At 41.0% G+C, this 22532-nt stretch overlaps 1 protein-coding gene across 2 annotated transcripts in view; it reads left to right on the top strand.

The window, feature by feature from the left end:
- LOC140199556 (juxtaposed with another zinc finger protein 1-like) overlaps positions 1–22532 on the top strand; it is a 350439-nt gene that overhangs the window by 285305 nt on the left and 42602 nt on the right. The gene's annotated exons all lie outside the window — the stretch shown is intronic.

The raw sequence follows: 22532 nt of genomic DNA, 5'->3' as shown, positions 1-22532 counted from the left end.
GTACAGAGAGGAGGTAGGGCAGTTGGTAGAATGGTCCGAGCACACCAACTTGAGTGTCAACATTGGCAAGACCAAAGGGATGATTGTGGACTTTGGGAAGGTGCTGACTGACCACTCCTCATGGCACATACACAGCTCCTCTGTGGAGAGAGTCGGGAGCACCAAGTTTCTGGAAGTGCACATAATGGGCAATCTCAGCTGGTCTTGCAACACCACCTCGTTGTTCAAGACAACACAGCAGTGCCTCCACTTCCAGAGGAGACTGAGGCAAGTGAGGCCCCCACCCTTTTCACAACAGCACCATCAAGAGTACCTGATCACCTGCATCACCCTTTGGTAAGAGAATTGCAAGGGATCTGACCACAAGTCCATACAATGGATTGTAAGGACTGCTGAGATGGGTCTCTTTTCATCCATCAGTGTTAGTTATCAGGAGCACTGCACACACAGGATCCCAAGCATTGTCAATGATCCCTCCCATCCATCCAACAATCTCTTTAACCCCTACCATCAGGCAGGAGGCACTGTAGCATGAGGACAAGAACTGTTAGGATGGGGAACAGCTTCTTCCCCCAGGCTGTAAGACTACTGAACTTACTGCCACACCCAGATCTCATCACGTATATAGCTCCAGTGGTTTTATACTGTTTACGTTTTAACTTGTGTTATAAATGCACCTTATTATTTGTTAATTTACTGGTGGTAGTATTCCTTTATGTGTTATATGTGTGAGTTATAGGTACTGTGTTGTGCACCTTAGCCTGGAGGAACATTGTTTCATTTAGCATGTGTATGGTAGAATGAAAATAAACATGAAATTGACTTGACGATGTAATTTTCAGTATTTTTTAAATGGATTGCACTGTCCTTTTGTCCCAAAACAACAAATTTCACGACATATGTCTGTGATAATAAATTTTATTCTGACACTGTTACTCTACCGCTGGAAGATATAATACATTGTATACTGATCTGCAGGGTATCTTGGAGTTTTAAGTTGCTGTTCTGGTTCCAAAATAATGTTAGATACATGTGCTTTTATTTGTCACTTGAGCCCTGCCATACATCCTTCTCAAGGAACACATTAGCTTGTTCAAGTTAAATCTACTGGACTGTGACATCAGTGCTGATTTGATGCCACCACTGTTATCCCGCAACTTCGCTTTCCATCTGAAGGCCTCTCTTTAATCACACAACACAGGAAAGGAAGGGAAGATTACCAGCTCTATTTAAATGAATCATTAGTCGTTGATTGATTTCAACTGACAGCAGCCATGATTCTACAAGTGTTCGATGCTTTCCAGAGTTGCCTAAATTTACATAGGATGGTGGAAATCAAAAAAAAAACTGTCCTGATTTTGAAACTTCTGTAGAACTGATTCCTCCCAGATCAAGGTCCATTAACCTTGATTAAAGTTTTCAAGATGTTAAAGGAAAGCAAGGAACTAGTACAGAGAAAAATTATGTTAGCACTGATTAGGGGTTGATAGGGGCAGGGGTGTTCTTGGATTGTGGGTTCATGGTCTAACCCTCAGAGCTAGGAATTAGGAAATGTTTCTGCTTGTGGAGGTTGGTAGAGGTTTGGAATCCTGTTCTTCAAATCATAATTAATGCTTGCTCAATTGTTAGTTTTAACTCCAGGTTGATATATATTTTCTTAACCAACAGTATTAAGTAATATAAAGCAAAGTGCGGGGAATTAGGCAAGAGATCATCCATGATCTTTGTGAAAGGCAAAACAGCTGGAGGGTTAAATACCCTACTCCTGTTCCTATCTTCCTATCTTCCTCTGACTAGACTACAGAAAGAATTAATTGACTGTAAAGTGCATTGCTAGCCCAAGGATGTAAAAAGCATTATTTCAATATAACTTCTTTCTTTCTCTTTTCAGTTTGTAGTGGAGTTAAATGCCTGCAAAGGAAGCTTTAGAGTAAGGCAGAGATTGACTGTAACAAAGTCTTCCTTTTACTATGGTTCTCATTAGCACTGAGTCGTACTTTAAAGTGAGCCAGGCCACCAGCTCAATTACCAAACACCAAAGGTGAAACACAGCAGGAAGACGGATATTTTTTGTATCCATCTTTGAAACTCTACTGCAATGTCAGCTATAAAGAGTGCATGTTCAGCCCTTAAATGTCATCGGATAGTAACATGCTATTTATGCCATATTTGTCAAGTGCACTGTAAACTTTATTAAAACTGACTTTTACAATGAGTTCAGATACCAGCTTTCTACTTGGACTCAGAATCTAACATTACTGAAGTAGGCCATTTGGCCTGTTAGCTGTATGCTGGTTCTTTGAAGACTGTTCCAATTAGTCTTTGGTCTCAGCCTTTTTTCTATAAATCTGCAAATTAGTTCCCTTCAGGGACATATCCAATTTTTAAGGGCAATTAGAGATGGAAGATAAATGCTGGCTTTGCCAAAGATATCCAGTTCTAATAATTGTCTTTTGAAAACTCCTATTGATTTAGATTCCACCATCTTTTCATGTAGCACATTCCAGGCATAGCAACTTTGAGATGAAATCAGTTCCATGCTAGCCCTATTTGTCAGTGATTTTAGATCTGTATCCTTTGGTTATTGTTCAATTTCCCAAAGGATTTATTTTACTCTGTTTATCAAGAGCCCGCATCATTTAAAGGCCACTTTTTGACCTGTTAATCTGGAGAGAATATTCCCATTTGTTCATTCTCTCTGCAAAAATGAATTCCCTCATCCAGGTATCAGCCTGTTAAATCTGTGCTGTACCTGCTCCTCCTTTCATAATTGTGGTCTCCTGAACTATTCTCGGTGAGGCCCAACACGGGATTTGTAATGGTTTACCATGCCTGCCATGTTTTGCATTCATTGCCCTTATTTACAAAGCCAAGTATCCCATATGCTTTTTAAACTAAAAATACTCTGCAGATGCTGGGGTCAAGCAACACTCACAATACGCTGGAGGAACTCAGCAGGTCGGGCAGCATACGTGGAAACGATCAGTCAACGTTTCGGGCCGGAACCCTTCGTCAGGACTGTAGAGGGAAGGGGCAGAGGCCCTATAAAGAAGGTGGGGGGAGGGTGGGAAGGAGAAGGCTGGTAGATTCCGGGTGAAAAACCAGTAAGGGGAAAGATAAAGGGGTGGGGGAGGGGAAGCAGGGAGGTGACAGGCAGGAAAGGTGAAGAAAGAATAGAGGAAAGCACAATGGGTAGTAGAAGGAGGCGGAACCATGAGGGAGGTGATAGGCAGCTGGGGGAGGGGACAGAGTGACATAGGGATAGGGGAAGGGAGGGGGAGGGAATTACCGGGAGTTGGAGAACTCTATGTTCATACCAAGGGGCTGGAGACTACCTAGACGGTATATGAGGTGTTGCTCCTCCAACCTGAGTTTAGCCTCATCATGGCAGTAGAGGAGGAGGCTAAACTCAGGTTGGAGGAGCAACACCTCATATACCGTCTAGGTAGTCTCCAGCCCCTTGGTATGAACATAGAATTCTCCAACTTCTGGTAATTCCCTCTCCCTGCCCCTCCCTTCCCCTATCCCTATTTCACTCTGCCCCCTCCCCCAGCTGCATATCACCTCCCTCATAGTTCCACCTCCTTCTACTACCCATTGTGCTTTCCCCTATTCCTTCTTCACCTTTCCTGCCTATCATCTCCCTGCTTCTCCTCCCCCACCCCTTTATCTTTCCCCTTTCTGGTTTTTCACCTGGAACCTACCAGCCTTCTCCTTCCCACCCTCCCCCCACCTTCTTTATAGGGCCTCTGCCCCTTCCCTCTACAGTCCTGACGAAGGGTTCCAGCCCGAAACGTGACTGAGCGTATCCACGGATGCTGCCTGGCCTGCTGAGTTCCTCCAGCGTATTGTGAGTGTTGCTTTTTAAACTGCTTCATCAAGTTGTCACTATTAAATATTTCTTACAGTACACTCTCGTCCTAGTACAACACTGTGTTGACTAACACTCCACTTCATGTTCTTTCTGTTAATATGCATCTTGCATTCTTATTCACAGTAAATTGCATCTGCCACACGTTGATGCATTTCACCAGTTTGCTATGTTCTTCTGAAGCCTTCAACTAACCTCCTTTCTAATTACAGCGTTGCAAATTCAGCATCATTCACAAACTCCCAAATTGTTGTTCCCTATATATATCCAAATATCATTTACATATAAGAATAGGAAAGTGCTACTTCTACCAATTTAATGCTGCTGGTACATATTTACTCATGTCTGGTCAGAATAACTCTGGTTCATTGTTATTTTCTCTGCCTTATCCCTTAGCCTATTAGTCAGACTGATTTAATACTCTGGCCTGATACTACGTAGTGGGACCTGCATCATTGTAATGCATAATTTTGGCATATTTTCTCACATGCATTCCAGAAGGTAATCTTGCTGGCCTAAAATGTCTTGAGGTTGAGGGGCAAATCAAGGTTTGACTAGAACTAACCTCATCCTCAAATCCTGTGACAGGTGTCCAAAATGGTCTAATCCTGGAGCAGGGTCCGAGATTGCCCTGAGGTAAATTGAAGCAAATGCTGTAAAAATCCCAAAGAGTTTGACAGGGAGGATGTGGAGAGGATGTTCCCTTTTCTGCGAAATCTGGAACTAAGGATCACTGTTTAAAAGCAAGCGGGCACCCACTTACGACAGATATGAGGCAAATAGTTTTCTCCCGGAGGAAACAGAACCAAACAGAGATTGACTCAATGATCCACACTATGGTGACACACTCATCTATACTAATTCCATTTATCAAAGCTCAAAGTAAATTTACTATCAAATTATGTACTTGTCAGCATATCCTACCTTGAGATTAATTTTCTTACATTCGCTGTAAAACCGATTTATTATCCTTTTCGACCCCATTGTCCTATCTTTTATCCTTAAACTTTGTAACCTGACTAATCAAGAACATATCAGACTCCACTTTAAATATACTCAATGACTTAGCCTCCACAGCCATCAGTGGTAATAAATTCCCAGATTTACTGCCCGCTGGCTAAAGAAATTGCTCTTCATCTTTGTGCTAAATGGGCGACCCTCTATTCTGAGGCTGTGCCCTCTGGTCACTTTTGGAAACATCCTCCCTGCATCCACTCTAGCTAGGTCTTTCAAAACTCGATGGGATTCAATGAGATTACCCCCCCTTCTTCTAAACTTCAGCAAGTATAGGCCCAAAGCCATCAAAAGCTCCTAATGTTAATCCTTTGATTCCCGAAATCATTCTTGTGAACCTCCTCTAGACACCCTCCAATGCCAACCCATCTTTTTTTAGATATGGGGCCCAAAACTTCTCAGCTAACATTGCATTTGCCTTCCTTACCATCAACTCCATCTGCAAATTAATCTTTAGGAATCCTGGATAAGGATTCCTGAGTCCCTTTGCACCTTTGATTTTTGAATTTTCTGCCTGTTTACAAAATAGCCTACTGCTTTTTTCCTTCTACCGAAGTGCATGGCCACACACTTCCCTACACTATATTCCATCTGCCCCTTCTTTGCCCATTCTCCCAATCTGTCTCAGTCCTTCTACAGACTCACCACTTCCTCAACACAACCTGTCCCTCCACCTATTTTTGTATCATCCGCACACTTGGTCAAATCATTGTCCTATAATATGAAGAGCCCCTAATACCGACTCCTGCAGAACATCTCTACTCACTGGCAGAAAAGGCTTTCTTTATTACCACTCTTTGCTTCCTGCCAGTCAGCCAATCTTCTATCCATGCTAGTATCTTTCCTGTAATACCACGGACTCCTATCTTGTTAAGCAAGCACCTTACCAAAGACCTTCTGAAAATCCAGGTAAGCAACATCCAGTGACTCTCCTTTGACTATATTGCTTGTTATTTCCCCAAAGAATTCCAACATATTTGCCAGGTAAGATTTCCCAATAAGAAAACCATGTTGACATCAAGTACCCTGAAACCTCATCCTTACTAATGGACTCTAACATCTTCCCAACCACTGAAGTCAGGCTAACTAGCCTATAATTTCCTTTCTTCTGCTTCTTTCCCTTCTTAAAGAGAGGAGCGACATTTCCAACATAGAGGTATCCTTGTCATTCTTCCTAGCCTAACTGATCTTAGTCTGAAGCTCACAATCTCTCAACTTCAGTGTTATCTAATATACAAACCACCATATCTGTACAAGTAAATCTTCTTTCAGCCATCACCAACAAACCTACAATTGTTGACGGTTCCTTTAAACAGTTCAAGTGCAGAGAGCAATGATGTTAGTGCCGGTGTCATCCCAGCTGCCTAGTGCCAAGTTCCTTGTGGGTGCATAACTCATGACATTCTCTGGACTACTTCTAATTTAGAAGTATTGGCATCAAATTAGCACTGCACGATCTGTCTGCACTGCACGATCTGTCTGCACTGCACGATCTGTCTGCACTGCTACTTCCACCATGCACAAATGAAGTAGTCTTCTGTCCTTAATAATTTGTTGGATGCTGTAAGCTGTGTTTAAACTGTGATTAAATATGAACAAACCCAGCCAAACTGTGGGCGCGGCTGAGCCCATTTTCACAGCTCAGGTACTTTGCCTAAAATTGAGATTTATTTAATTGTCTGAGAGAAACATCAATATGGTAACTTTCATTTTTATTTTGCTTAAAATCGCTTTTTAAATTTGACTCCTTTTGGAAAAAAATGAGTGAAAAGGCACTTTGTCTCTAGGTTGTCAATTTAACAACAGGACACCGTCATCAAATTAATATGAGGCAAGTATTTTCCCATTTCATTTATAAGTGGCACTGTCATAATTAGCACCATTTCGCTAATATGTAAGATACATTTTAAAATTAGTAGCTCATCACTTTCAGCGATGATCTGTAAAAAAAAGCATTAAGAAGTACTGGTAAATAACCAATACTTTCAAATGATTAGGTAGTCACTCTTTCGAGTAAACCAGATAATAATATGCGACTAATACTAAATATGTGGGAGCACAGCAATGAAACCATTTAATTGCATTGCAGTTCTTTTCAGCTTTTAAAATTTTTCACACTAATGAAGTGTCATACAAAAAAAAAGTTGTATTGATTTTTCCGCCACACAGCTTCAACCACAAATATGTAATTATCCCTTTTATATCTGGCAGGGGATTAAAGTAATCTATAGTGCATAGTCTTTGTTCATCCCTGATGGGTTTCATGGTACTTTTACCCTTTTCAAAATATGCAATCTTTTGATGAGTGAACTTTAGGCAACATGTTGCCCTGATTTCTCATTTCTTCTAGTGGTGTCCAATTTATATTTAATGTTTTCTCAGCTAGTTGGTGCCTTTTTCAAAGCAGTTGATTTAAAAAAAAACAGAAGGGGTTTTATTTTTATCTGCTTTTTTCATTGGTTACTTTTGTATTTTGTGATCCAGGCTCTGTGTCCTGGTTTAAACTGCCATGTTCACATGGTATGTGGGCCACTGTAACATATATGACTGAGATGCAGAGAGATTAGAGAGTCTGAGTGCACAATGTGCAACGTACCAGATGGCTGTAACTAGAGAAGTCTATGGAATATTAATGTATATGACAAAGGAAACTGAATAAAAACGATGGAGAGGTTATGTTCATCAGTAGTATAGTGGGCAAGGGTGATATCACTTCAGGAAAACAATGCAGTATCAGTCTCTTTGTACAAAAAAGGATGTTAATGTGTTGGAATTATTTCAGAGAAGGGTTACTGGACTGAGACCTGGAATGGGTGCAATGTCTCGTGAGGAAACATTGGAGAGGCTAAGCTTGTATCCGCTGGAGTGTAGAAAGTGTGAAAGGTGTCAGGATTGAAATATATAAGGCCCTGCATGGTCTTGACAGGATGCATGTGGAAGGGATGTTTCCCCTAGTGGTAGAACATAGAACAAAGGGTCACACTTAAAGAATAAGGGGCAGTCCTTTTAAGATAAACGAAAGTGAAATTTGTTCAGTCAGGTTATGAGTCTTTGGAACTTTCTTCATGAAAGGGTTTTGAAAGCAGAGTCTTTGGGTATCTATAAAGGAGAGGTAGAGAGGTTGTTGATAAGTAGGGGAGGGTGGAGTAAAGATACAAGATTACAGGAAAAAGGCAGAAATGTGGAACTGATTTTCTTATTTTAAGATACAACATGGCCCTTCCAGCACTTAAAGCCGCACTATCCAGTGCCCTCCAACAACCCCCAATTTAACCCTAGCCTCATTATAGGACAATTTTCAATGACCAATTAGCCTACTAACTGGTAGGTCTTTGGACTGTGAGAGGAAACCGGAGCACCCAGAGGAAACCCAAGCAGTCACAGGGAGAACATACAAACACCTTACAGAGGATGCTGGAACTAAACTCTGAAATCCGACACTCCGAGCTCTAATAGCATACAGTAATGATAGCCAACACCTTAATAAATGTGAATCAAGGGGCAAAAAGGAACAATCAGGTGTCTGAATGACCTACTCCTGCTTCTAATTCATACATTCACATTCTTTCAAATTAAGTTGCGTCAACTCTGATGATTTTTAAATAGCCTTTTGTCATCTTTTTTGTTTTGTTGTATGCATGGTATGTGTATAATTTGCAAAAGCACAGTGTGTCCCAAATCTTCTGGTTTTAAGGGAATTTTATTGGCAGGTTATTGTGTGGTAAAATAGCTTCTGTTGAATGATGTACAACATACTCTAGTTACTGTCTTGTAACATTTTCTAAATTCACAACTGAAGTTGCACCTTCACCAGGGCCAGTTCATGAATGAACGATTATGATGGACATCATCGCTGAAGATTGAAAACTGCACAGAATCAGCAAAATTCTATTTTCAAGAATTGTTGGCAGAATTTTTCTCTCAGTACACCCAGGTGCATCAGATCGAAGGGTGTGGCAGAACACTTAGATGGGTGGTAAAGCCAAATTTTGACCCACATGCCTGGGGCACAGAGTTCACTGTGTTTGGGGAAGCTCATGCTTTCAAGAGGAAGCTGTTAGCAATACTCAAAAGACATGATGGTGACACCATCACACCTTTTGCAGTTTTGCATGACTCTATGCTGGTATTGGTAGTGGTTACAGTGCCAACAATCCGGGCTCAATTCCCGCCACTGTCTATGAGGAATTTGTATGTTCTCCTCATGATTGTGTTGGTTTCTTCCAGGTTTCCTCCCACATTCCAGAGACCTGCAGGTTACAATTAGTAATTCTTGTACATGTTGTGTTGGTACCGGAACTATGGCAGGCTGCACCCAGCGCAAACCTCGGACTGTGTTGGACATTGGTACAAACAACACATTTCACTGTATGTTTCAATGCACATATGACAAATAAAGCTAATCTCTATCTCTTAACTTACACAATGCCTACCTAGTCTAATTGTCTACCTGTTTCATTTAGCAGACCAGGTCTCCTATTATGTGGATCCTGCTGAAAATATGACAGCCATAGTGATGGTGGGATTGGAATGAAAACTTGGTTCGCTTGGATTTCCTGGAATATTATCACATTTCTATATAGGCAGGAAGGCTATAGATTCTCTTGAAGGTTTTCTCAAGCCACATTTATTGAGAATAGTGATTGTTTTTATGCACATTCAGTAATGAACAATATTAAGAAACTGGGAGATTGTGGAGTCCTAGTTCACAGATTGGTGAAGGGAGCAGGGCGTGTTCTGAAGGTAATTAAGAAGGCTTACTGGCCTTTACTGATTGAGGGATAGAAAATGATAGCAGAACCAAGGTCAAGCTCAAAGTTTGTAACATAGTTATTAGACGATAGCTTGAGTACTACATGCATTTCTGGTAACTACAGTACAGGAAGAATATGATAGCACTGGAGAAAGCTTTGGTGAGTGAGAAGAAGGTTCTATTGTTTCATTTTAATTTGAGAACATAAGAACATAAGAAATAGGAGCAGGAGTAGGCCATCCGGCCCATCGAGCCTGCCCTGCCATTCAATAAGATCATGGCTGATATTTTATCCTGTTTCATGATCAAAGCTGGTTCTGACTAGACCTGTGGTGTTTGGGTTTACAGAAAGGCAGGCTTGATTCCCCTTTGGAAGCAGAACAGAGCATCTGCAAGTCTGAGTCACACATGGGTCACACTACAGCTCTGTGAGAGATGGTCAGAGAAGAAATGGGTGAGGACCTAGCAGATAAAGGAAGGTCAGGGAAATGTCAGAGTTCATCTCACTCTAATACACTTTTCCATGTTGGAGAGTAGTGGAAGTGAATGTATTTCTGTGGAGTCGAGCCAGGCATCAGGTCACATGGGCGGCTCAGCTACTCAAGGGGGTTAGCAAAAATCCAAGGGCATAATGGTAGGAGACATGAATAGACAGACTTATCTGTAGCTATAGACATGAATCTAGGGTGCTGTATTCAAAGGCAAAGTCGAGTTTATTGTCATAGGCACAAATGCAATGAAAAACTTGCAGCAACAATTCCAAGAAAAACATAACATAAATTATACATAGTTCTTACAAGGAAGAGCATAATTAGAACAAAACAAGAACAAAGTCCATTTTAGTGCAAAATGGTCATAATTTCTTTATACTAAGGTATTAGGATTTATAGGTTGATTGCCTCATTGGTGCCATGTCCATGATATCACAGAATTGTTACAAGCCATTCTAAGGGGTGGGGTGGAGGTGTAAATGGCCAGACGTTGAGATTCACAGTGGTACTAGCAATATGGGTATAAAAAGGGATAAGATCTTGCAACATGAATTAGGAAGCTAGGTAACAGTTTAAAGAGCAGGCCTTCTAAGGTTGTAATATCTAAATTAATTCTGGATCTACATGCTCACAAGTAAAGGAATTGGTGGTGAAGCCAGGTGCTTACATGACTGAAAAGCGATGGTGGAGGAGTGAGGGCATCCATGCACAGAGTCAGAGGATGTACGTGAGGTTTTAAAATAATTCTCATTTGTATTCACTAAGGAGGAAGACTTGTAGTTGGAGAATTCGGGGGGGTGGGTCATTGAAATTCTAGCAACTTATACTATTAAAAGTGAAGTATTAGATGTCCTAGTCAGCTTAAAAGAAGGGTAAATCCTCAGGACTGATAAGGTGTATCCCAGGCTACTATGGGAGCAAGGATGGAAACTGGTGGGGGCTCTGACAGTGACTTTTTATATCTTTGCTGGCCATAGCTGAGCTAATATGGTATCTTTTACTCAAGAAGGACAGTAGTAATAGGCATTTTATTCTATCATCGTTGCAAAGGATGCTTTTGGAATAAAAACTGAGCGAGGAAATTAATCTAATGGGAAAGGCAAGGACTAATCATGGATAGTCAGCATGATTTGTTTGGAGAGAGTCGGTCTGACAAATGTGAACTGATCTTTTTTCAAGGATGTAGCAAAGTGTATTGATGAGGGTAGTGCAGTCAATATAATTTACAGTAAGGATTTGGACTTCAGTAAGGCCCTTGACAGGTCTCACGTAAGAGACCACGGGATCCAGACGAACTTGGCAAATTGGACCAATATTGGTATGCCAGTAGGAGGCAGAGAATTATGTTGGTGGGTTGTTTTTGTGATTGGATGCCTATCTCCAGTGTTATTGAAAGGGGATTGGTGCTAGAACCCTATATACTTTAGGATGTAAAGTTTGCAGATAACATCAAAACTTTTGTTTTATTTATAATGGTAGTCTTGGGCTACAGGTTCATTTTGGTCAGTTGTAAGACAAGCAGATCAATGGCCATTGGAATATACCAAATAATTGTGAGGTTATGTCTTTTGTAAGATAAGGCTAGGACATACAGTACTGTGCAAAATTCTTACACGTTTTTATATATATATATATATATATATATATAGCTAGGGTCTATAAGATCTTTACCCAAGTGGGACCAATATCTTTGTGGGCAGGTTTCCTAGAGCTGTTGGGGAGGGTTTAAACTAATTTAACAGGGGAATGGGAACTGGAGTGATAGGGCTGAGGATGGGGCAGTTGGCATACAAGCAGATGCAGTCTGTACTGAGACAGTCAGAAAGGACAGGGAGATAATTGGGCAAAATTGCAATCAGTGGGATGAGTTGAAGTATAACATAGGGACAAAACGGAAAAAGGTGATGAATACAGGACTGAAGGTGTTATATTTGAATGCACACAGTGTACGGAATAAGGTAGATGATCTTGTAGTGCAGATAGAGATTGACAGAAATGACATTGTGAGCAGCACTGAGTTGTGGCTGAAAGAAGATCATGATTGGGAGCTTAACATGCAGGGGTACACATTGTTTCAAAAGGCCGGGCTGGTAGGTAGATGGGGTGGGATGGCTCTGTTGGTAAAAAATCAAATTAATTCCTTAGAAAGAAGTGACATGGGATTGGAAGATATAGAATCCTGTGGGCAGAGTTACGAAACTGGAAGGGTAAAAAGACCTTGATGGGAGTTCTATACAAGCCTCTGAATGGTAGCCAGGATATGGAAGATACAAAAGGCATGTGAAAAGGGCAATGTTATGATAGTCATAAGAGACTTCAACATTCAGGTAAATTGGGAAAACTGGATTTGTGCTGGATCCCAAGAGATGGAATTTTTAGAATATGAAATGGCCTTTTATAGCAGTTTGTGGTTGAGTCCACTAGGAGAAAGGCAATTCTGAATAGGGTGTTATATAAGGAGCTTAAGGTAAAGGAAATCCTAGGAAACAGTGATCATAATGTGATAGAATTCACCCTGCAGTTTGAGAGGGAAAAGCTAAGGTCAGATGTATCAGTATTGCAGTGGGGTAAAGGGAATTACAGAGGCATGAGAGAGGATCTGGCTGAAGTTGACTGGATGGGGACACTGGCAGGGATCACAGCAGAGCAGCCATGACTGGAATTTCTGGGAGAAATTTGGAAGGATAGGTACATTCCAAAGATGAAGAAGTATTCTGAGGAACTCATGGTCAGGCAGCATTAATGGAAATGAATAAACAGTCAATGTTTCGGGCCACTTCATGGGGACTGAAAAGGAAGGGGCAAAATGCCAGAATAAGGTGGTTGGGGAGGGGAAGAAGGATGACCTAGAAGGTGATTGGTGAAGTCAGGTGGGTGGAGGAGGGGGGATGACTTGAGAAGCAAGAGGTGATAGGTGAAAAAGGCAAAGGACTTGAGAAGAGGGAATTCAATAGGAGAGGAGAGTGGACCATGGGAGAAGGGGAAGGAGGAGGGGTACCAGAGGGAGGTAATAGGCAGGTGAGGAGATAAGGTAAGAGGTCACAGTGGGGAACAGAAGAAAAGGAAAGGAAGAGGAAAAATAATATCAGAAGTTGGAGAAATCAATGTTCATGCCATCAGGTTGGGAGTTACCCAGAGAGAATGTGATGTGTTACTCCTCCAACTTGAGTGTCTTCATCATGGCAAAAGAGGAGGCTGGCCGTGAACCAACATGTTGGAATAGGAATGGGGATAGGATTGTCGGCCACTGGAAAATTCCGCATATTACAGATGGAGCAGAGGTGCTCGATAAAGCGGTCCTCCAATTTCAAGTCAAGTCATCACTTCTATTGCATATTTCAACCATAACTGCTGGTACAGTACACAGTAAAAACAAAACAACGTTCCTCCAGGACCATGGTGCTACAATGAAACAACACAAAACTACACTAGACTATGTGAGACAACACAAAACTAAATTAGACTTCAGGCCTACACGGGACTACATAAAGTGCACAAAACAGTGCAAGACAGTACAATAATTAATAAACAAGTCAATAGGCACAGTAAAGGACAAATTACAATATAATAATAAATGATGTAAATGTAAATGTAAACAATGTTTTAGCAGGAATTGAGAAAGAAATGAGCAAAAATTGCAAAGGGAGTGGAGTGGTGTTCAGTTGAGTGTGTGTGTGTGTGTGTGTGTGTAGATTGGTGTCAGACTAGACTCTGGGAATTGAGGAGTCTGATGGCTTAGGGGAAGAAACTGTTACATAGTCTCGTCATGAGAGCCCGAATGCTTCGGTACCTTTTGCTAGATGGCAGGAGGGAGAAGAGTTTGTATGAGGGGTGCGTGGGATCCTTCACAATGCTCTTAGCTTTGTGGATGCAGCGTGTGGTGTAAATGTCTGTAATGACAGGAAGAGAGACCCTGATGATCCCTTCAGCTGACCTCACTATCTGCTGTAGGGTCTTATGATCTGAGATGGTGCAATTTCCGAACCAGGCAGTCATGCAGCCACTCAGGATACGTCAGGCCTCACCAATACAGAGGATATAATGCTAATGCATTGGTCAGGTTGCACTTGGAGAATTGTGAGCAGTTTTGGACAACTTATCTAAGAAAAGATGTGCAATCATTGGAGAGGGTCCAGAGAAAGTTTACAAGAATGATTCGTGGAATGAAAGGGTTAATTTACGAGGGGTGTTTGATAGCTCTGGTACTGTATTCGCTGGAGCTTAGAAGAATGTCAGGGAATCTCATTGAAACCTATTGAATATTTAAAGGCCTAGATAGAGTGGATGTGAAAAAGATATTTCCTACTGGACCACAGGGCACCATCTCAGAATAAAGGTACGTCCATTTCGAACAGAAGTGAGGAAGAATTTATTTAGCCAGAGGGTGGTGAATCTGTGGAATTCATTGCTGTGGAGGCCGTCATTGGGTACATTTAAATGAGAGGTTGATTGAGAGGGTTGAGAGGGATAATAAATCAATCATGATGGAATGGCAGAGCAGATTCAATGGGCCAAATGGTCTAATTCTTCTCCTATGTCTTATGGTCTTATAAGTCTCCCTATCAGTCAATACGATTGACATTGCTGTATGCTAGTTTCAACTGTTCTTCTGTGCCAGTTCCCCATAGCTGTGAATTCTTCAAATCTTTCAAAAGTGTATCTACCTCCACCTTAAATAAATGTAGTAACTTGGCCCCCACCATGCAGGTGGTAGAATATTCCAGAGATTCACTATCCTCTGAAAGAAAAAATTTGGGCACACCTGTATTAAGATGACCATGCCCTGGCTACTTGTATCTACTACTCCCTTATTTGTGACTTTTCTACTTGTGAAAATATCTCAGCATCTATTCTATACTCTCTGTCCCCTTACAATCTTACATATTTGCAAAAGGTCACTTTCTATTCTTCTAAACCCCAAGGAATATAGACCCAAAATATACATCCTCTCTTGATAGGTCAACCCGTTCATTCCAAGAATTAGTCTGGTGATCCTCTTTTGGACGGCTCCTAGGAACAGGGACAACTGCAACAAAACTTCCCAATTGTTAAACTGCTACCTTTAATACTAAAATAAAACAACATTATAGTTTCTCTAATACTTTATCCCTTGTAATTGAGATTTTCACAAGTTCCTCTCTGTTATTTGAAATTAGTCCATCTGTCATTTTAGGAATATTTTCTGTGCTCTCTATGGTGAAGACTGATGCAAACAATTATTTAATCTATCTTTGTTTCCTGTTGTTACTGTAGAATGAGAATCAGAGTCGGATTCAGGATTAATATCACTGGCATATATCATAAAATTTGTTGTTTTGCTGCAGCAGTACATTGCAATACATAGTAATAAATAAAGTAGAAATTAAAATAAGAAATATATTTGAAAATATTAAATTAAATAAGTAGTGCAAAAATGAGGGCAAAAAAGGGAAGAAAATATTGAGGTAGTTTTCATTAGCTGGTTCATTGTCCATTCAGAAAGCTGATGGCAGAGGGGAAGAAGATGTTCCTTAAAAATTGAGTGTATGTCTTCAGGATCCTGTACCTCATCATTGATGGTAGCAATGAGAATAGGGCATGTCCTTGATGATAGATGTTGTCTTTTTCAATAAGTACATTTAATGTCAGAGAAATGTATACAATATACATCCTGAAATTCTTTTTCTTCACAAACATCCACGAAAACAGAAGAGTGCCCCAAAGAATGAATGACAGTTAAATGTTAGAACCCCAAAGGCCCCCCAAGCTTTCCCCCTCCCATACATAAGCAGCAGCAAGGAATGACCCTCCCCCACCAGTGAAAAAAGCATCTGCACCCTCCACCGAGCACTCAAGTGTGCAGCAAAGCATCAATAAAGACACAGACTTGCAGTACCCCAGAGACTACTTGTTCACCTGGTAATTTGACATACCACAGGCTCTCTCTCTCCCTTATAAAGGAAAAAGAGGTGTCCCCATTTCACCTCTAAATGCCTTCTAAAGATGCCCACGAGGCTAAGAGGGAAGCCCTAGGCTTGTGCCCATGATGAAACTGGCTGAGTTTGCAACTTTCCACAGACTTTTTCCGATCCTGTGCAGTGGTCCCTCCATTCTAGATTGTGATGCAACCACTTGGAATGTTCTCCACTGTTCATCTGTAGAAATTTGCGAGAGTATTTGGTCATACCATGTCTCCTCAAACTCCCAATGAAATATAACCACTGCGATGCTTTCTTTGTAATTGCATCTATATGTTGGGCCCAGGAGAGATCTTCAGAGATGTTGACATCCAGGAACTTGAAACTGCTCATCCTTTCCACTGCTGGTGTGAATTCCTTTGACTTTCCCTTCTTGAAGTCTGCAATCAATTCCTTGTTCTTACTGATGTTGAGTGCAAGGTTATTGTTCCAACACCACTCAGACAGCTGGTCTACTTCAGTCCTATATGCCTCCTTGTCACCATCTGAAATTTCGCCAGCAATAGTTGTAACATCAACAAATCTATAGGTGGTGTTTGGGCTGTGCTGAGCCACAAAACCATGTATGTAGAGAGAGTAGAGCAGTGGGCTAAGCACGCATCTTCGAGTTGCACCAGTGTTGATTGTCAGTGGAGGAGATGTCATCTCCAACCCGCACTGACTCTGGTCTCCCAATGAGAAAGTCAAGGATCCAGTTGCAGAGAGAATTACAGAGGCCCAGGTTTTGGAGCTTTCTGATTAGAACTGAGGGAGTAATGGCGTTTAACGCTGAGCTGTAATCAATAAGCAACAGCCTGATGTAGCTATTGCTATTGTGCAGGTGATCCAAGACCGAATGGAGAGTCAATGAGATTGTCAATTGCTGATACAGATTGATCCACTGTAGACCTATTGTGGCAATTCCAGATCCTTGCTTAGATAGGAGCTTGTTCTCCCAAGGTCCCACATGTCTGCGAGTTACCTTCTTCCTATTTAGAATCTCTTAATGCTTGTTTTTAATATTAACATGAATTTCCTCTCAAAATCAATCTGTTTGCCTTATGAGATTTTTAGTCTTTTGCTGTTGTATCTTAAAAAGTTCCCAGTCACTTTTCTTAAGATCAGCTCTAGCCATTTTGTATGCTCAGCTTTTCAATTTAACATTGTCCGTGACCTTCTTTGTTAACGACAAATTGTGCCTCTTTCTCATTGAATCCTTCTTTCTAATTAGGATAAATTCCTGCTGAGTGTTACGGACCAGACTGAAAATCTGCCACTACTCATCTATTGACCTGTTTTTCAGTTTATTTTCCAAGTCCACCTCAGACTCATATTCCTGTTTTACCTGGCACCTCGTCTTCCCCTTCCAAATCTGCATAATTCTACAAGTGGGTTGACCTGATAACTTGCGTGCTATTACCATATGTTTGGTCTGAAGAGATTTGAAACAGTTGTTAATCATTTACTATAGGCTTGGCCCTGAACACAAGCACCGTCTTTCATGTACATAAAGCAAATCTTTGAAAATGTGACCTGTACCCAAGAAGAAATCGTAATAAATTTGAATGATTTACTCACACGGGTTATCTTCAAGAACTCTTAATTATGTACTGTTGAGAGGGTTGCAGTTTCTTGATGATTTGTACCTTTTACATTCACTATAATTGCCCCAAGCAGTATTTAGAAACAGAAAACCTACAGCACAATACAGGCCCTTCGGCCCACAAAGCTGTGCCAAACACGTCCGTACCTTAGGAATTACCTAGGGTTACCCATAGCCCTCTATTTTTCTGAGCTCCATGTACCTGTCCTGGAGTCTCTTAAAATACCCTATTGTATCCACCTCCACCACTGTCACTGGCAGCCCATTCCACGCAGTTACCATTATCTGTGTAAAAAACTTATCCCTGACGTCTCTTCTGTATCTATTTCCAAGCACCTTAAAACTGTGCCTTTCTCATGCTAGCCATTTCGGTCCTGGGAAAAAGCCTCTGACTATCCACATGATCAATGCCTCTCATCATCTTATTCATCTCTATCAGGTCACCTCTCATCCTCCGTCGCTCAAAGGAGAAAAGGCCAAATTCGCTCAACCTATTCTCATAAGACATGCTCCCCAATCCAGGCAACATCCTTGTAAATCTACTCTGCACCCTTTCTATGGTTTCCACATCCTTCATATGGTGAGGTGACCAGAACTGAGCACAGTACTCCAAGTGGGGTCTGACCAGGGTCCTATATAGCTACAATATTACCTCTTGGCTCCTAAACTCAACCCCACGATTGATGAAGGCCAATGAACCATATGCCTTCTTATCTACAGAGTCAACCTACGCAGCAGCTTTGAGTGTCCTATGGACTCAGACCCCAAGATCCCTCTGATCCTCCACACTGCCAAGAGTCTTACAATTAATACTATATTCTGTCATCATATTTGACCTACCAAAATGAACCACCTCACACTAATCTGTGTTGAACTCCATCTGCCACTTCTCAGCCCAGTTTTGCATCCTATCAATGTCCTGACTGCCCTCCACACTATCCACAACGCCCCAACCTTTGTGTCATCAGCAAATTTACTAACCCATCCCTCCACTTCCTCATCCAGGTCATTTATAAAAATCACAAAGAGAAGGGGTCCCAGAACAGATCCCTGAGGCACACCACTGGTCACCGATCTCCATGCAGAATATGACCCATCTACACCCACTCTTTGCCTTCTGTGGGCAAGCCAATTCTGGATCCACAAAGCAATGTCCCCTTGGATCCCATGCCTCCTTACTTTCTCAATAAGCCTTGCATGGGGTACCTTGTCAAATGCCTTGCTGAAATCCATATAAACAACATCTACTGCTCTACCTTCATCAATGTGTTCAGTCACATCCTCAAAAAATTCAGTCAGGCTCGTAAGGCACGACCTACCTTTGACAAAGCCATGCTGACTATTCCTAATAATATTATACCTCTCCAAATGTTCATAAATCTTGCCTCTCAGGATCTTCTCCATCAACTTATCAACCACTGAGGTAAGACTCTCCGGTCTATAATTTCCTGGGCTAACTCTACTCCCTTTCTTGAATAAGGGAACAACATCCACAACCCTCCAATCCTCCGGAACCTTTCCTGTCCCTATTGATGATGCAAAGATCATTGCCAGAGGCTCAGCAATCTCCTCCCTCGCCTCCCACAGTAGCCTGGGGTACATCTCGTTTGGTCCCGGTACTTATCCAACTTGATGCTTTCCAAAAGCTCCAGCACATCCCCTTTCTTAATATCTATATGCTCAAGCTTTCCAGTCTGCCGTAAGTCATCCCTACAATCACCAAGATCTTTTTCCATAGTGAAAACTGAAACAAAATATTCATTACGCAAACACACCTCTGCCATCTCCTCCGGCTCCAATCACACTTTTCCACTGTCACACTTGATTGATCCTATTCTCTCACATCTTATCCTCTTGCTTTTCACATACTTGTAGAATGCCCTAGGGGTTTCCTTAATCCTGTCTGCCAAGGCCTTCTCATGGCCCCTTCTGGCTTTCCATAGTATTTCTATGGGATGTAGCTGCTAATCATCGATTTTTCAACACAAAAGCAAATGGAAAAATGGAAATCTGTCTTTGTTCTAGGGTATAAAGAGATATAAGACCACAAGACCACAATGATGTAGGCTGTCCCTACTCTAATATATGAAGGATTAAGGTTTATTTGATTTCTATGTTCTTGTTTTCCCAATAGAATGTTATTATTTTTTGTTTTAGGCTAAAAAAAAATCAAAATTTGAAAATGAACAGAAGCCTATTCTGGATTAGGTGTTGTGTAATGAACTGGATTTGATTAGGGAGCTTAAGGTAAAGGAACCCTGATGAGACAATGATCATAATATGATATAATTCATTCTGCAATGTGAGAGCGAGAAGCTAAAGTCAAATGTATCAGTATTACAGTGGAGTAAAGGGAATTGCAACGGCATGAGAGAGGAGCTGGCCAAAGTTGATTGGAAGGATTAGCAGGGATAACAGCAGAGTAGCAATGCCTGGACTTTCTGGGAGCAATTCAGAAAGTGCAAGTTAGAATCATCCCGAAGAAGAAATATTCTAAAGGGAGAATGACACAACTGTGGCTTACGAGGGAAGTCAAAGCCAACATAAAAACAAAAGAGAGAGGTAAGGGGACTCGGGAGACCTCATGCACAATTCCCTAAAGGTTATCTTCTAGGTTGAGTCGATGGTGAGGAAGGCAAGTGCAATGTTAGCATTCATTTCAAGAAGACTGGAATATAAAAACAAAGATGTAATGCTGGGGCTCTATAAGGCACTGGTGAGGCCTCACTTGAGGTACTGTGAAGCAGTTTTGGGTCCCTTATCTAAGATAGGATGTGCTGACGTTGGAGAGGGTTCAAAGGAGGTTCACAAAAATGATTCCAAGAACGAAAGGCTTATCGCATGAGGTGCTGTACTCACTGGAATTGAAGCCTATCAAATGTTGAAAAGCCTCGATAGAGTGGATATGGAGAGGATGTTTCCTATAATGGGGGAATCTAGGACTAGAGAGCACAACCACAGAGTAGAGGAATGTCCATTTAGAGTGAAGATGAGAAGGAATTTCTTTAGCTAGACTGTGGTGAATCTGTGGAATCTGTGGAAGCTACGGAGGCCAGGTCATTGGGTGTATTTAAGGTGGAGACTGGTAAATCTGCCATGATCAAATGGTGGAGCAGACTTGAATGGCCAAATGACCTAATTCTGCTTCTATGTCTTATGGTCTAAGACTAGCAATATATTGTCTAGCCCTTATCTGGAAATTTTCATGGGAAAATCACCGCCTCTTCCCTCCAACCATGTTCTAATCCCAGCAACTCTGCCCAGGCTGCAATGCTATTGAAGTTGGTGACCAGATTAATAGCAACTCTGGTGGACTGTGTGGGATAGCGGCAGGGTGGGGTCTGGATGAAAATAAGATGCAATTATAGGCATATCTGTTAACTTTGTGGCCTAATATCACTTCAGAGAACAGCATTACAAGGTCCCAAGATTTGATGAATCAGTGCCCCTTCGAGAAAAACAAGGAAATGAAATCTTCATCTCTTCTCCACTTTTCTGACTGATGCTCTTCATTTGTCTGATCCAAGGAGATCTCAGTCCCAGACCTGTTCTCTTGGGGCATCTCAATCACAGTCTTGACCACTTTCATCTGGCTTGTTTGAGCAAATGTAGTCACTTTCTAATGAGATAGGTTCATGTGGGAATTAATGTTGTTCAGATGCTAAAAAAAGACATATTGAGCCATTGTTTCTATGTGTCAAAATTGTTGCTGGGTCCTTTATGGTACTCTAATAATGTAATTCAAAGCTTTCAGGTGTTTTGACATTTCTTATTTGCTTCTCTTTTGTCTAACAAGCTGCTTAAATCTCACAACGCAATCTATCTCACAAATTTTAAATTGCTTTGCATTTTTTAATCAAAGAAATGGATGCTGCCGTTGATCCTAGATGATTCACTGATTTATCTGAATTCTTCCATTAATGTGAGTTGCACAAGTTTCCTTTCATGTTATGTTACAGTTTATGTTATGGAAATCCATAAATCAATACAGTGATGTCAAAAGTGATATGACAGAATGAAAACTGATGAAATTTGCTTTAGTAATTCAACATTGTTTTGTCCTTCAGAGCTCTATTTAATTTTCAGTCAGTATATTAGATTTTACAATAGGTGGTTAAAATCCTTTGATCTGAAGTCAGTGCAGGTAGCATTACATGAGACTGTTGAATCACTTAAGTAAAATACTGAAAGCAGAGTAGTGTAACCTAAATTTAGAATGGCATTTTACTGGAAAGAGTATCAAAATTATAGGTTTAGGAAAGTGTGAGATCTAAGATTTTAATGAGCATCGGGTGGAGGTAACAGGCATGAAAGAGGTCCATGGAATGAAGTATATCCTTGGGATACTATAGCATCATTTTTATACATAAAAATGAATTTTCTAAGTATAAATGAAGATCATCTGCATCTTATTAGAGCACAACCCTTTGTGGCCTAGAGCATGGACACTGAGGAGGCAGTAAGGCAGATACTCCACTTGGAAATAAAAATATATGGTCTGGAAAACCAGCAATGGGGAATTTAAATAGAGCATGCATAAAATTAATCTTTGAAAGGAAATGTCCTTGAAGCTTCTTGTAGAGTGTAAGGAATTGACATTAAGTGATAATAATGTAGGCAGCCAACAGAAAGGAGTTCTGTTCTCTTTCAATTTCTTGTTACAGGGTAGTGTTGATTTCATGCGGTTGTAAATAAATTGTGAGAGAAAGATTTTTAGTATTATCCCCCGGCAATATAGTGGGATCATTGAAATAAAGTCCAAAGGATTAAGAACTCATGTTCCCCTCCCTGAATATGCATAAGTAAATTGCTTTCCTGTGCCATAAACATCTTCTCCCAACTTATTGCTTCCAACTGAACTGAG

Source organism: Mobula birostris, chromosome 6, assembly GCF_030028105.1.
Source record: "Mobula birostris isolate sMobBir1 chromosome 6, sMobBir1.hap1, whole genome shotgun sequence".
Taxonomy (NCBI): domain Eukaryota; kingdom Metazoa; phylum Chordata; class Chondrichthyes; order Myliobatiformes; family Myliobatidae; genus Mobula; species Mobula birostris.
This window is presented reverse-complemented; position numbering and strand designations above follow the sequence as displayed.